General features: G+C 38.0%; 1 protein-coding gene across 1 annotated transcript in view; it reads left to right on the top strand.

The window, feature by feature from the left end:
- Positions 1–450: 450 nt before the first annotated feature.
- Positions 451–13,380, top strand: part of AKAP6 (A-kinase anchoring protein 6) — a 464,313-nt gene continuing 451,383 nt past the window's right edge. The window contains exon 1 of the mRNA XM_054577924.1: positions 451–560. The gene's annotated coding sequence lies outside the window, so the exon portion shown is untranslated. The remainder of the gene's footprint in view (positions 561–13,380) is intronic.

The raw sequence follows: 13,380 nt of genomic DNA on the forward strand, positions 1-13,380 counted from the left end.
TATATTGCATTCTTAATTCTTTCTTTGTTCCCTAATTTGTTCTTTTGGTCTTTGGCAAATGAGCAAAAATTATTTTTGATAACTTCTAAAAAGGTATTATAATGCTGTCCGGAGAAGAAAAAGTGATCAAATTGCCTAAGAGAGAAACACTGTCCATTTGAGTCTATATTTGTTCAGTAGTAAATCTATATACTCCTCCCCTACTAAATGTGTAACAATAAAGAAGGAGGTAATTTTTATTTTTTCTGAAGTGCCTTCAGGGAAATCCCTTTTAAATCTATGGATTTTAGACCAATGAGGGATCCTCTTCCTTTGGTCTAAATTTTGCATATCGTCTGTTTCTTACAGGGCTTCCGTATTGTCTCAGGCTCCACTGGAAATGCAGCAAGGATTCCTGGCACATCCCAGTTGCCATAGCAACAGCAGTCTTTCCCATAATGAGCTGCATCATCTGAACTGATGTCACAGCATCATGCAGCAGGTCAAACAAGGCATCTCCTAGTATTGCATCCTACAGATGTGCTGTAAACATCAAAAGAAGACAGTGGGAGCAGGAGATGGTGAGTGTTAAATGTCTGGGCATTGATTGCATGGTTGTTTTGTTGGTTGGTCTGTGGCTGCTAAGGCGGAGATGGGGGATGTTGTCTGCTTAAAATGGACTAGGGAAAGAAGGGCTGTTTTACCTAAATCTGTTTTTCAGGCTGCTGGGTTAAGACAAAGGCCTATAAGACTCATGAAGAAATCAAAATGTATGAAATTATTCTTGCTCCATCTCTGCCTATTTTTAGTGTTCTCATGGAATTTTCCATAAACATAAGATAATTTCCAATTGTAAAACCCCCAATTGGCTCTAAAATGAGTAGTTTACAGTTTTTCAATATTGTAAAGATATGTATATATTTTTAATGGGACAGAGCTACTTGGTCCCCTATTTGCTCTTGTGATTTATGAAATATTTAGTGATTTGCAGTATGAAATTCAGAATTTACTTCGGTTGGGTTTTAGTTTCTTCATGGCACGGAATGACTGCTGAATAAGCATTTGACATAACCCTGATGTGAAAGGGGATCTCTCGTAAGACAGAATTTATTAAAAACTGGAGGACCCAAACCAAATAAAATTACTTGAACCTTTTTTATTTATATGATAGTCCTTCAACCCATGTCCTTCATAGTTAGTTGAAGGACTGCCACGACGTTTTTCCATCTCTAGCTAGTCTAAAATAGCTGGAGTTGTTTGCAGGCTGACTTGTAACAAGTCTCCTCTCTGCGGCAGTTGCAGTGAAGGGTAACCCTGATGAGGGCCTCTGGAAGTAGCAGTGGTGTTGCTACGTTTGTTTAACTTTGGCCAGAATCTGGTAAGATGCATAAATAGCAGGGTCCTCAGTGATTGTGAGGAATATAGCTCAACTCAATTCAGAAACTCCAGGTAAACATGTATCGTCTTCATTTCAACTCCCATCTCTGTCTTTGGGCAATTTCATTGTATGTTTTTACCCTAAAAAAATAATGTGGTCTGACAGTGTCAGATAAGGAGCAGTGTGTTGTCTTTTGTTTTGGGAAATGAGATGGGTTTCCCTGGTGCAGCTGATTGCTACTAAGGGAGAGAAAGGAAGAGGCACATGTCGGTTCAATTGATCAATATGTCCACTTGGAATCAGGGAGTGGTCTTTTGGCTCTGTGCTGTTGAGTTGATAGTTTTTATCTTAAAAGTCTTACAGGAAAGAATAGCAACCCTGAGTTCCTTTTCTTTTAGGCTGTTTGTTGAGCTAAAAAGGGATGTAACATAGGAAGCAGGAAAGGGCAATCCTCTAGCCAGCTTGGAGTCTTTTTTTTTTTTTTTTTTTTTTTTTTGCACCGAGTCAAGCATATTGGTCCCATTAGGCACTAGCTGGAATGAAAGACCTCAGATTTTAATTAGTTTGTTTACACACATCACACACATGCTACTCTCGGTCCTTTAAGCTTATGTGGCTGACATGCAGCTGTATGGGATGGGAGAGGTCAGTTCAGTCTGGCTTTATTGCAAGCACTTAGGAGCACGAACTGTTCATTGCCTGCTTTTTTTTCCCTCTCATATAATGTGAACAGAAAGCTCTGCTGGGAGCGCTGGGTGTGAACGCAGCTAAGTCAGAAGCTCTAAGGTGACAGGGAGGGGTGCTAGATGGTGATGGGGGAAGGGACAGTGTGTCTAGTGGCTGGATTATGAGTCTGGAGAAAATCACTCAGTGCCCATTAGAATTCTTTTAAAGTATTACTTCCAAGGAAATGGAGAAAGACTTGTTTGGTAACATGACTTGCTAGGAGTGAAAATAACCAAAGGCAACATTTTAATGAGTTTTTTATTTGCTTAATTTTTATTTCTTTTGTCTAACAGTGCTCTCAGCTGCTTCATCATGGGTGACTTCTACAATTACTGGAAATCTCAAAGCCAGATTCCTTAAGGGCAGTGTTAGAAAAAAGTGGAGTCATGCTCTGAGCGTGGAAGCGGCGCTGGTGGGTGTGGGCTGCCGCAGGTATCTGGGGGAATACGCTTCCAGGTCAGAAGAGCCTGTAATCTTCCCCTGCCTCTGCAAATGTGGAAAATGCAGTTACAGTTCCCCAACTTTATGCTTTTATGTTCTTTTTGCTCCAGGAGAACAAAGCCCTAGCAGTGGGAGCTGTCATTCTGGCATTCGGTTTCTTCGCAGAGGGCCACAGCCTGTGCTGCTCTTTGATTAGCTTCATGTCTTAATTACTGTTTCAGTTGCCTTAGTTTTATGTTTAATATATCCCCAAGGGGAGGACGGGGCAAGTGAGTATGGGGGAAGGGAGTGACTGCTCTATGGCTGCATTTAGAGGTGTTTCACTGAAACTTCCTAGAATTTAAAGAATTTTGTTTCACAGCGATGAGTGAAAGATTGTCATGACCATACTTTCTGTGTGGCCCAGTTTAGACTAGGGAAGCTTCTTCACAAGAAGCTAACCTCCACCATGCTTTTGGTGATGGCTTTCTTTACTGAATTACAAAGTTAGAAAGAAGTTACGTCTTTGTAGTTGACTAGTCCATGGTGGTGGTGATAAAAATAGGGATCATAATAACCATAGCCATCCTTTCATTCAGCTTTTATTATGTATCAAGCACTGGACTGATCATTGTATATATATCTTATTTAGTTCTTATAATGACATTATGAGGTAGAGAGTTAACGATCTTTATAGGATTAGGTGTTATTATTCACATTTTTGCAGAACCCAAGCCTTAGCCAGGTTAACAAATTTGGCTAAGGTCACATAGTTAAAAAGTGATTGGTCTAGGATTTCAAACCAATGTGATTTGACTATGGCACCCTCATGCTTACCCAGTCTTCTTAGTTTTATAACACCTCAACTGTGTATACTATACAGATCAGTCATCTTTTTCACACTCACCCACACCTTTTCCTTTTAATTGGAAAATCAGATATCACGTGCAGGATGCAATCCCATTTATAACACTAAGATCCGTTTTACTACAGGAATGAGCATGATTCTTGGTCAGAGTCTACTCAGATGCAGAATTGACGCTAAGACTTGTTGCCACTATCCTTGCTTGACATACTTTTCTAGTAGGATTTGAATATGGGAAATGCTACACAAATGAGCATGGGCATGATAGAGTTGCACTAAAAGCAGGTCTTACCTGAGTCAGTAGTGATTCAAATTGGTTTTACCTATCTTATCAGCTTCACATCTCATGCCCTGCTAACTTTTAGACATTTGCATTCGCTGCCAACACTAGGCAAGGATAGACGAGAAATCTCTCAGAGTGAGGAAGGTAAACTCTGAGTCCACCTCTTGGGTCAAGAAGATAAAAGAGTTATTTTGTTGAGAGTATCAGTGGCTGAATCCAGATGCTACCTATCTTTGACAAAGTACAAGAACGGCAGTCTTGTGCAATATCCTGGAAGCCCCATGTTTAAGGAGAGCTGATACAGTCATCTCTGCATCATTTTGCCCATCCCCAGCTACCCACGCCCAGCGTCATTACTGGGCTCTAAGGGCTGTTCTTTGTTTGGCTGTGGGGCTAATGCACACACTGATGGTACATTGATATTGATTCTGGTATGGTGAATGCTTACACATATTATTCCACAGAGCTCATTAGCCTTTTCTAGGTTCTGGGAGGAAGTTAACCTTTGTCCTAGCCTGCTCCAAGGAGGCTCAAGTTCGTGTCTGCGTGAGCTACAGGAATGAGAGGCTGATCAGATAACAACCAAGTTACCAAGTGCAGTGACTAAGGGAGTTAGATTCCAATTAGGGAATAAAAAAGCCAGTGGAATTCAGGGAAGTTAATTGTCCTGCTACATGTCTCATTTTCTTCTCTTTTGAATCCTAGAATCAGTAAATGATAATTTGTTTTGATCCTATGGATTCAATTCAACTCAACAAGTATTTACTGAGTATTTACTATGTTCCGGGCAATGTCAATGGACATAGCAGTGAATAAGACTGATGCAAATCTCTTCCCCCACTACATTCTAGAGGGGGAGACAAAAATGAACAGGTATATTTGTAGTGGAAAATTTGTTCTCTCTGATATTATACTATTATTTTTATTTCTATATACTTCTATTCCATGTTAATAGGTAAACCCATTATCTCTGCACATGTGTATTGGTGCAGATGCTTATATGGTCCACATATGCTGGTAAAACAACTGCACCGGGTAATAACTTTGTCTCTTTTTTCTGTTTGTGTTTGGATTAGAATCTTTCTGGGTGTGGACAAAGCCAAAATGGCATTAGCATTTTGTTGGTATATGCTATTCTGAAAACTATAACTATAATCAACCAAAAAGAACATGTCTATTTCAGTTGACATAAACCTGACATATAGAAATATGAAATGTATATGACAGATTAAAGAGAGATTTTTTTTTATCTTAATAAAAGAAATTTCTCAGCTTTAAAAACTGTTTCTCCAGAGAGACCTCTAAATCGAAAGTTCTAGCCAGCATTGTCAGTGGAGGTACGTGCCACATGGGGGTAAGTGTACGGGTTCCCTCCAGCCAGTCACCCTGGTGTGCTTTACAAACATCACTTTAAATGGGAAGCATTTCTCTAAATTATCATATTAACTAATGTATTCAAAACTATGTTATATTTTCATGAAATTTTTCAGGTGTACATTCACTCATGTACAAGGTATGTCTAACTTGTGATAATCACTTGCATGTTGACTATTCCTTTTTGATGGCAATTGCACAACCCCACTCTGCATGTGGGCTATGAGCAGAAAGGTTTTCAGGGGAATATCACTTTTTATAGGACTTTGGCCATAGACATAGATTTTTAGATGTTTTGAGTTAATAAGGTAAAAGCTTTCTTCCTCACAAGCATATATGTTAACAGCTGAATCCTCCATTTGGTTTTAAGACTTGACATGGACAAAGGAGAGACTTGATTTCCTTTGTAAGCCACCAGCCATATTTTATTCTGTTATTCAGAACACATGCTCCAAATTCTTCCCGTCATCTTGCAACTGTGTGCCTTGATTCATAAGGGGAAATGGGGAGAGAATGTGGAATCTTCCGAACAGGGCCTCAAACTGGGTGATTCATGAGCTGAAGCTGGCCTGCAGCTTGCTTTGTATGACTCCTAGGCAGGCTTCTCAGGGCCCTGAGCTCAGAAGGATCCACACTTGGTTTAATGCATCTTGAAATTCTTAATAATTTTTGAGCAAAGAATTCTGCATTTTCATTTTATACTGGACCCTGAAAATTACATAGCCAGTCCCATATGGTCCTTTTGATATAAAAAGAAATGACACACAAATCAGAGTTTTAGGCTTATCATTGAGATGAGATGATGAGGTTCACTTGTCAAGACTTCACTGCCTTCGATGGAGCAGTGTTCTCCATATTGTAATGGTCTCCCCCAGTTCCGGTCCATTTATTCCCAGTGCTTTTGCTTGAGCCCTGTGTGTGTATGAGTTTGAGACTTCTGCTCTGGAACAATTCAGATTGAAATTGTAGAGCTTAAAAAAACTAAAGGACCATTGTCAAAAGAATCCAGAGCCAAGACCCCCATGCATGGTAATTCCAAGGCATCCATGACAATTCAGCACCATGCACAGTAATTCAGTGGCATTTCTTTTATAGGCAGTGGGGGACAGATTACATTACACTTGGAGATATTTGGTAGGTATGGCTTATTTGTCACCACCATTGCTTTCAGGGGAGAAATTAAATCATCTTTGCAAAGCAAGCTAATTAACCATCCTATTGGTTCATTGTTTATATTATTTCTCCTGCCCTTTGTTTTGCTACTTGATTACTTTTATCACCTTCTTTGTTTAACTCGTTTAAATTACACAACATTTTTATGCTGGCTGGGTTTTTTTTTATCCTTTTATTTTATTCTCTTCCCTGGAGGCTGGGGCCTATAACTTGAAGTTATATCACTGCAGGAAGAGTTCACATTTTTTTTAATTAAAAAGGGAATTACAGTCAATACTTATAATGAACCTGTCTCCAACAGGGCAGTTCCAGCCATGCTAATGTTCATAAGTCCAGATCTGCCATTACTATTTACATTAATGAGATGCTGGTGACAGACTCCGGGACTTTATAGTGGGTGGAGCATTCTCACCCAGCGTGTCACAGTGAGAAGTGGCTGTGTTAATTTACAGATGTGTGGAGAAATTGTTAAAGAATTAATATGAATGACCACACTTGCTATGCAGGGAAAAGTTGTGGGGTTTTTTTTTTGGCTGAGTGTAAACAAGGACCTGACAAATCTAAAAGTGACTCTTTGTTATCTCTTAGAAGACTGGGGTGGAATAAGAACTCATGGCCTTACTCTATACCCTGAAACAATCCTAATGCCCACTATATTCACCACTGTACAAGCTATAAAACCAGCTGTGTCAGATAATTTCACCAGTATTCAGCGGTCAACAAATGTGTAAAATATCTACCATGTCCAAGATCATGTGCTAAAGGAACATACACTTTCAAATTAGGATGACGAAAGGAATGCACACATATATTATTTGGAGAGCTTGTTATAGATTTAACACTGTGTTGTTTGGTCTGTTTGTGAAAGGTCCTGTTTAGTTCTTCCCTTAGTCTCAGGTACTGAAATGGAACTCCTGCTTTTTCTTAAATAAACTCATTACTTTTCTTGGCTCACTCAAAATTATTGTCTCCCCTCCGCCCAACAGCACACACACTCAGCTTTTGCAGTTTGTAGTGCTCATAGTTTCTTTCCACCCCACCGGTCTCCTATCAGTGCCACCTGTGAGAGCTCTGAACCCATCATGATACTGCAGGTCAGGAGTCCCCCAGGCCTCCATCTCTCCTGCCACTGTTATTCCCATTACATTAGCATAAAAACAACCCATCAAAAACCAAAGAACACTGCACTTGTGATAGCTAATTCAAATATTTCACTGTATTAAAGCTGTTTTAAAAATGAAACTCAACCACCAACTTACACCATGCACAAAAATAAACTCAGGATGGATAAAAGACTTAAATGTAAGTATGACACCATAAAAGTCCTAGAGGAAAACAGAGGCAGGAAACTCTCAGATATTCCACGTAGCAGTATTTTCACCAATATGTCCCCTAGAGCAAAGGACATAAAGGAAAGAATAAACAAATGGGACTTCATCAAATTAAAAAGCTTCTGCATGGCTAAAGAAAATATCAGCAAAATGAAAAGGGAACCAACCATATGCGAAAATATATTTGCCAATGATACTTCAGACAAGGGTTTGACCTCCAAAATATATAAAGGACTCACATGACTCCACTCCAAGATGACAAACAACTGCCAATTAAAAAATGAGCGAAGGACCTGAACAGACACCTCTCCAAGGAGGACATACACAGGGCCCAGAGGCATATGAAAGGATGCTCAGCATCACTAGCCATCAGAGAGGTACAAATTAAAACCACAATGAGATACCACTTCACACCAGTCACAATGGCCATCATAAATAAATCAACAAACAACAGGTGCTGGCAAGGTGGTGGGGAAAAGGGAACCCTAGTACACTGTTGGTGGGAATGCAGACTGGTGCAGCCACTGTGGAAAACAGTATGTAATTTCCTCAAAAAACTAAAAATGGAACTGCATTTTGACCCAGCAATTCCACTGCTGGGACTATACCTTAGGAATCCTGAAACATCAGCTCAAAAGAACCTATGCACCCCAATGTTCATAGCAGCATTATTTACAATAGCCAAGTGCTGGAAACAGCCTAAGTGCCCATCAGTAAATGAGTGAATCAAAAAACTGTGATACATTTACATCATGAAATACTATGCAGCCAAAAGAAAGAAGGGACTCCTACCCTTTGCTACAGCATGGATGGAACTGGAAAGCATTATGCTAAGTGAAATAAACCAGGCAGTGAAAAACAAATACCATATGATCTCACTAATAAGTAGAACCTAATCAACAAAACAAACAAGCAAGGAAAATATAACCAGAGACCGTGAAATAAAGAACAAACTGACAGTAGCCAGAGGGGAGGAGGGAGGGAGATAATGGGGGAAAGAAGGGGAAGGGTCAAATCAAGGAACAGGTATAAAGGACCCATGGACAGAGTAGGGGGTGGAGGTGGGTAGGGCTGGGGAGAGAGGTGGGGGGAAATGGGTACAACTGTAGTTGAACAACATTAAAAAACCTGTTTTTTTTTGTGCATATGAATTAAAAGGGAATAACTCTTTAAAACTCCTATTAGTCACTCTTGCAGAGAGCCTGTGTGGAATGTAACTAGAAATAAGTAAAACAGCAGGGACTTATGGGTAGAAGACTATTTGCAAACATGAACATGGGTATGCAAAGGTAGTTTTAAAATAATTTTTTGTTTAGTGTTATTATTTTGCATTGCATTTTTAATTAGAAATAAAAAAAATAAAGGGAGGAGGTGGTGAGACAGTGAGCAGCACAGCAAGGTGCCAGCGAGGTGCACTTTTCTTCGGCTTGGCCTAGGAGTGACATGCAGCTTTATGCCACACTATAGGGAAACACCTGTCTCAGGAAAGCAGCTGCATGGAGAATATCAGTCTATGTACACATATATGTGTCAATTGTTGGATTTTAAGATTCTAGAACCTAAAATGGAGACCTTTCATTTGGGGCAAGCCATTGCAACAAATCACTTTAGGTTTGGTAATGTGGCCTTTCCATCACCATTTGAGGTTCTAGAGTATTTTTGAAAAAGGTCATTTGTTTTTATTTCAAACTGGAAGATAGCACTCATTTTGCTATTTCTTGTTTGGGTATCTAAGCATATGTGGTATTTATATAAGGATGGTGTTAAGATCTAGCACCTAGGAATGAGAGAAAATCATCATGCCAGAGACCATGATTTTTATTTTCTGAAAGAATAAATAAAAAATTAAGACAAAGCATATATTTACTCACCTTTACAGCAAATAAACCTAATAATACAATCCAGGACAAAGAACAAAAAGAAAAACAATCTAAGTTAAAAATGATTTGGAGAAACATGTCCCTTCTTAAGCTGGTTATGTTACCTTTTTCTTGGTCCTCTGCTGCTTAGCCTGGCAGGGTGGATGTTGGAGGTAGGTGTATTTATCTTTTAATCTTAGCTCTAACATAAAATTGTTAGATCTGCAGTCTTGAAAATACTCATTTCACAAGATGAAATGAAGTATTTTTTATGTAACCTTATTGGCACAAAGCTAGTATTTGATAAGTACAAGTTATTATTATTATTTCACTACTCAGATTTAGTGGGTTAAAAATATTACTCCCCCAAGAAGAAATGTAACTTTTTCTTAAACTCAATCACAAAACCAAGAAAATAATTTTCAGAGCTTTTACTAATGGGAAGAAAAGCCCTTTAATATATTTAAATGCTTATATTATGATAGGCACATATATTATATTACTTAATTACCTTTTCTCACTTAATTTTTCTCCATGGCACTTATCACCATCTGCAAAGTATACAGTTTACTTACATATTTTTTGTCTCCCTTAAGTATAAAGCTTGTTGGATGAGGGCAGAGATTTTTTTTGTCTATTTTGTTCATTGATGTTTCCTTAGCTCCTAGATAGTGCTGGGCATGTGGTAGATGCTCCATAGAATCTTGTTGCAAGAGTGAAGTGATACACATAGATAGGCCTATGAGGAAGGAAACATGATTGCAGTCAGTATGTGCAAAGTGAATTCTCTTTTGCAGTGATGCTTTTCAAGGTTCTAAATGCCCTTGAATGATTCTTGCTATTACAGATAGCATGAGAAGAAACCCTTGTGGCCGATGGTTGGAGTATCATGCATCATCCAATTATTCTAAATTCTTCCATTGAAAGGAGGAATATTGTCCAGGCAGCTCTGATGGGCCCCTCCTCCCTTTGGGATTTCTATGAGGGAGCTGGGGTTTCACAGCTCCTTCGAAAGCTCCTTCATACCTTCTACTTGTGATTGTCTCTTTATTTCCATTTTTTTAGTGTATTTGAGTCCCCTTCAGGAAAAATTATTTATTCTCCTTTAAATGATGAGTCTTAGCTGTAAATCTCAGATTGACTGATGAATTGGTTGACTTTGAAAGAATCTTCAAGAAAAGCACCAGATAGGGAGAATGATATGCTACAGCAGTCAATCCTTCCTATTGCTATTAAAAATGCTCTACTGAGAAATAAAGCAAAATGCAGGCATGCAACAGTACAGTTGTTTGGCCAGAAGAACATACAGCCTCATAAATGAAGGAAATAATTAAGATAGCTGATCTAAAAATAGGATACTGTCAAAATTGTTTAACTTTCAAGAAAAAAAAATTTCACACCTACTCACTGAGAAATACTCAGTTCAAAAGCATGACATTTAGAATATTTCTAAGTATTTCTCAGTGAGTAGGTATGAGATTTTTTTTCTTGAAATTCAAACCATTTTTTCAGCATCCTATTTTTAGAGTTCCTTCTTCTTTAAAAGGGCAAAACTATTGAATATATCCAAAAGCAATTAGAAAAACATTCTGGTAGAAGACAGTGTTCTGGTTATATCATAATAATAACAGGCTGAATAAGAAAATGTAATGTTGTTAAGTTTAAAAACAGTATTTTTATTTTATGGTTATTAAACATTTAATACACTTGCTTTTAGCAAACATACTACAAGATAAAAATTATGTCTCATGAATATTTTCTTATATCTATAATACATCCCATGGCTGTTGTAATATACAAGGACATTATTATGTTTAAATAGCATGTTATTCTGATATTTTAAAGAGCTCCGAACTGGGAGTAAGGAAGCTGAGTTTTAGTACCTGTTGACTCAATCATATTGTAAACTTTAATTTCTCTCACAATAGAACAAAAGGGTTACATTTAAATGATTTTTGTTTTTTTTTTAGCTCTAATATTTTATGGCTCACTTATAAGGATCTTTACATCTTTCAATTATTCAGCTTTGTGATTTTTCTGAAATGATATTCCATAGAATATTTTAAATTTGCTTAGTGCCCTCATGTAGATAAAAATGTTTTAATTTACATACCATTTAAATTTCATACTTGAGTTTTTCATTAGCTTGTGTTTCACAGTATTCTTGGGGGTTAAAATATAGTCAATACATAAGGTGTCACCAAAATTAACAAATTACTGTCTTTCTCAACAGACTTTTTAATAGTTTGCTTATCTTGCAAATTCATGTATTTTCTACGTTTCTTTCTCTTTTTATCTATAACATGTATTTTCTGCTGATGAGCTGAGTGAAGTATTTGGCTCTGCTCTATCTCTCCTATTGGCTGTGGAATCTCTTCAGGAACTCACACTGCTTCTCTGGACATTCATAAATAATACCAGTGTATATGCTTTTATAAGGTTAAACCTATGGAATTCCAATTTTTGTAGGTCAAAAATGGTTATTTATTGGCAGTTTTATGTGATTCAATCCAGTTGAATCTAACCCAGTTAGTTATCATAACGATGTTAGTCTTTACTATTTTTATAATTCAGTGATGAAAGTCAACCCTTAAATGAGTTAGGGAAGTAGTGGAAAGAGCACAGGGGCCTTTGGTGAAAAACAGATCTTGGACTGAATTCTGCTTTCTTGATGCTAACAATGTGCTTTGGGTAAGGTGCTCACCTTTGCTGAGCTTCAGTCTCCTTGTTTGTGAAATGGAAATGCAGATGCCTGCCTCATAGCCCTGCTGAGAGGAATGCCCAAAACTCCAGGACGGTGCCTTTGCACTCGATAACTGGTCACGACGTTGTTGCTAGTAATCATCATAGTACTCCCTCAGTCATAATTCTCTAAATGTTTAGTTAATGAAACAAACCTATAGACCTAAATAGATTAAACGGGAAATGGTCCACAGGTAGGGGCAGACTCCTGGAAGGAGAAATGCTATTCTCTAGGGCGGTGTATGCCTTTGAAAACATTCCCAGGGGACAGTTTGGGGGAGAATAGGAAAGTTGTCTTTTGTGTCCTTGTCAAATATCAACTACTGTTTCTGAAGCAGTAATTTCACAATTCATTGGGCATCTACTTCAACTATTCTTTTTATATTTTATTTTCTTGAGAATAACTCCGAACTTGTTTCTCTTTTAGAACTGTAACAGATTTCTTTTATGAAAACTATGGACTATTAAATTGTATGTATGTATTTATGTTACAGCTGTATAGAGCAATGTGATGTTCTGTGTAAAATCCAGCTCTCTTTAGATTCATGAGAAATGGTAGGGAAGTTTTAAAATTCCTTGAGTAAAAATGAATATATATCATTGTCCAATTTATGTAAATAAAAAAAGTGTTTGGGCCTTTTTCTTGATTGGGATGGAAAAAAACTTTTTCACTAAACCAGTGCTCACATACCATATACCTGAAGTCATATTCATCAGTTCTAACAAAGATGCGTCGCTAGCATGACAGTTGTGATTGAGGAAGCTATTTGTGTAAGTCAGTGGTAGCCTAAAGTTTGGGTAGGAACAAAATCTTAAACTCTCCTTTTTTGGGATGATCCCATGCTTGTCTGACTTCTCCTGTAGCCATGTGCTGAATTCAGTTTTCTAGCCTCTGGATATTTTTCCTGAGATTCAAACTATTTCTCCTGTTTTTTGTAGGTCTCTTCCTGAATCTTCCACGAATACCTTCACTCTGCACATCTAAAATGACCTCATCCTTTTTCTCACTCCGAACTTGTTTCTCTTTTAGAATTCTGTCCAGAATAAAGCCTTATCTTCAACCCCATCCTTCAGTGTTCAGACTGGGACACTCAACCTTCTATCCCACCTCTCCCCTTGCTTAAGTCCTGCTGAGTCATCAATCCTGTAGCATTTCTAACTCTCTGGAACATGGTGAAAATGAGCTTAGGATCACCCCAAATAATTTTTTATTGTGTAATATAGATTTAAGGCATGCTGTCCACCTCCTG

Source organism: Pteronotus mesoamericanus, unplaced genomic scaffold (genome assembly GCF_021234165.1).
Source record: "Pteronotus mesoamericanus isolate MK-2021 breed Mesoamerican mustached bat unplaced genomic scaffold, CSHL_Meso_final contig_46, whole genome shotgun sequence".
NCBI classification, from domain to species: Eukaryota; Metazoa; Chordata; class Mammalia; order Chiroptera; family Mormoopidae; genus Pteronotus; species Pteronotus mesoamericanus.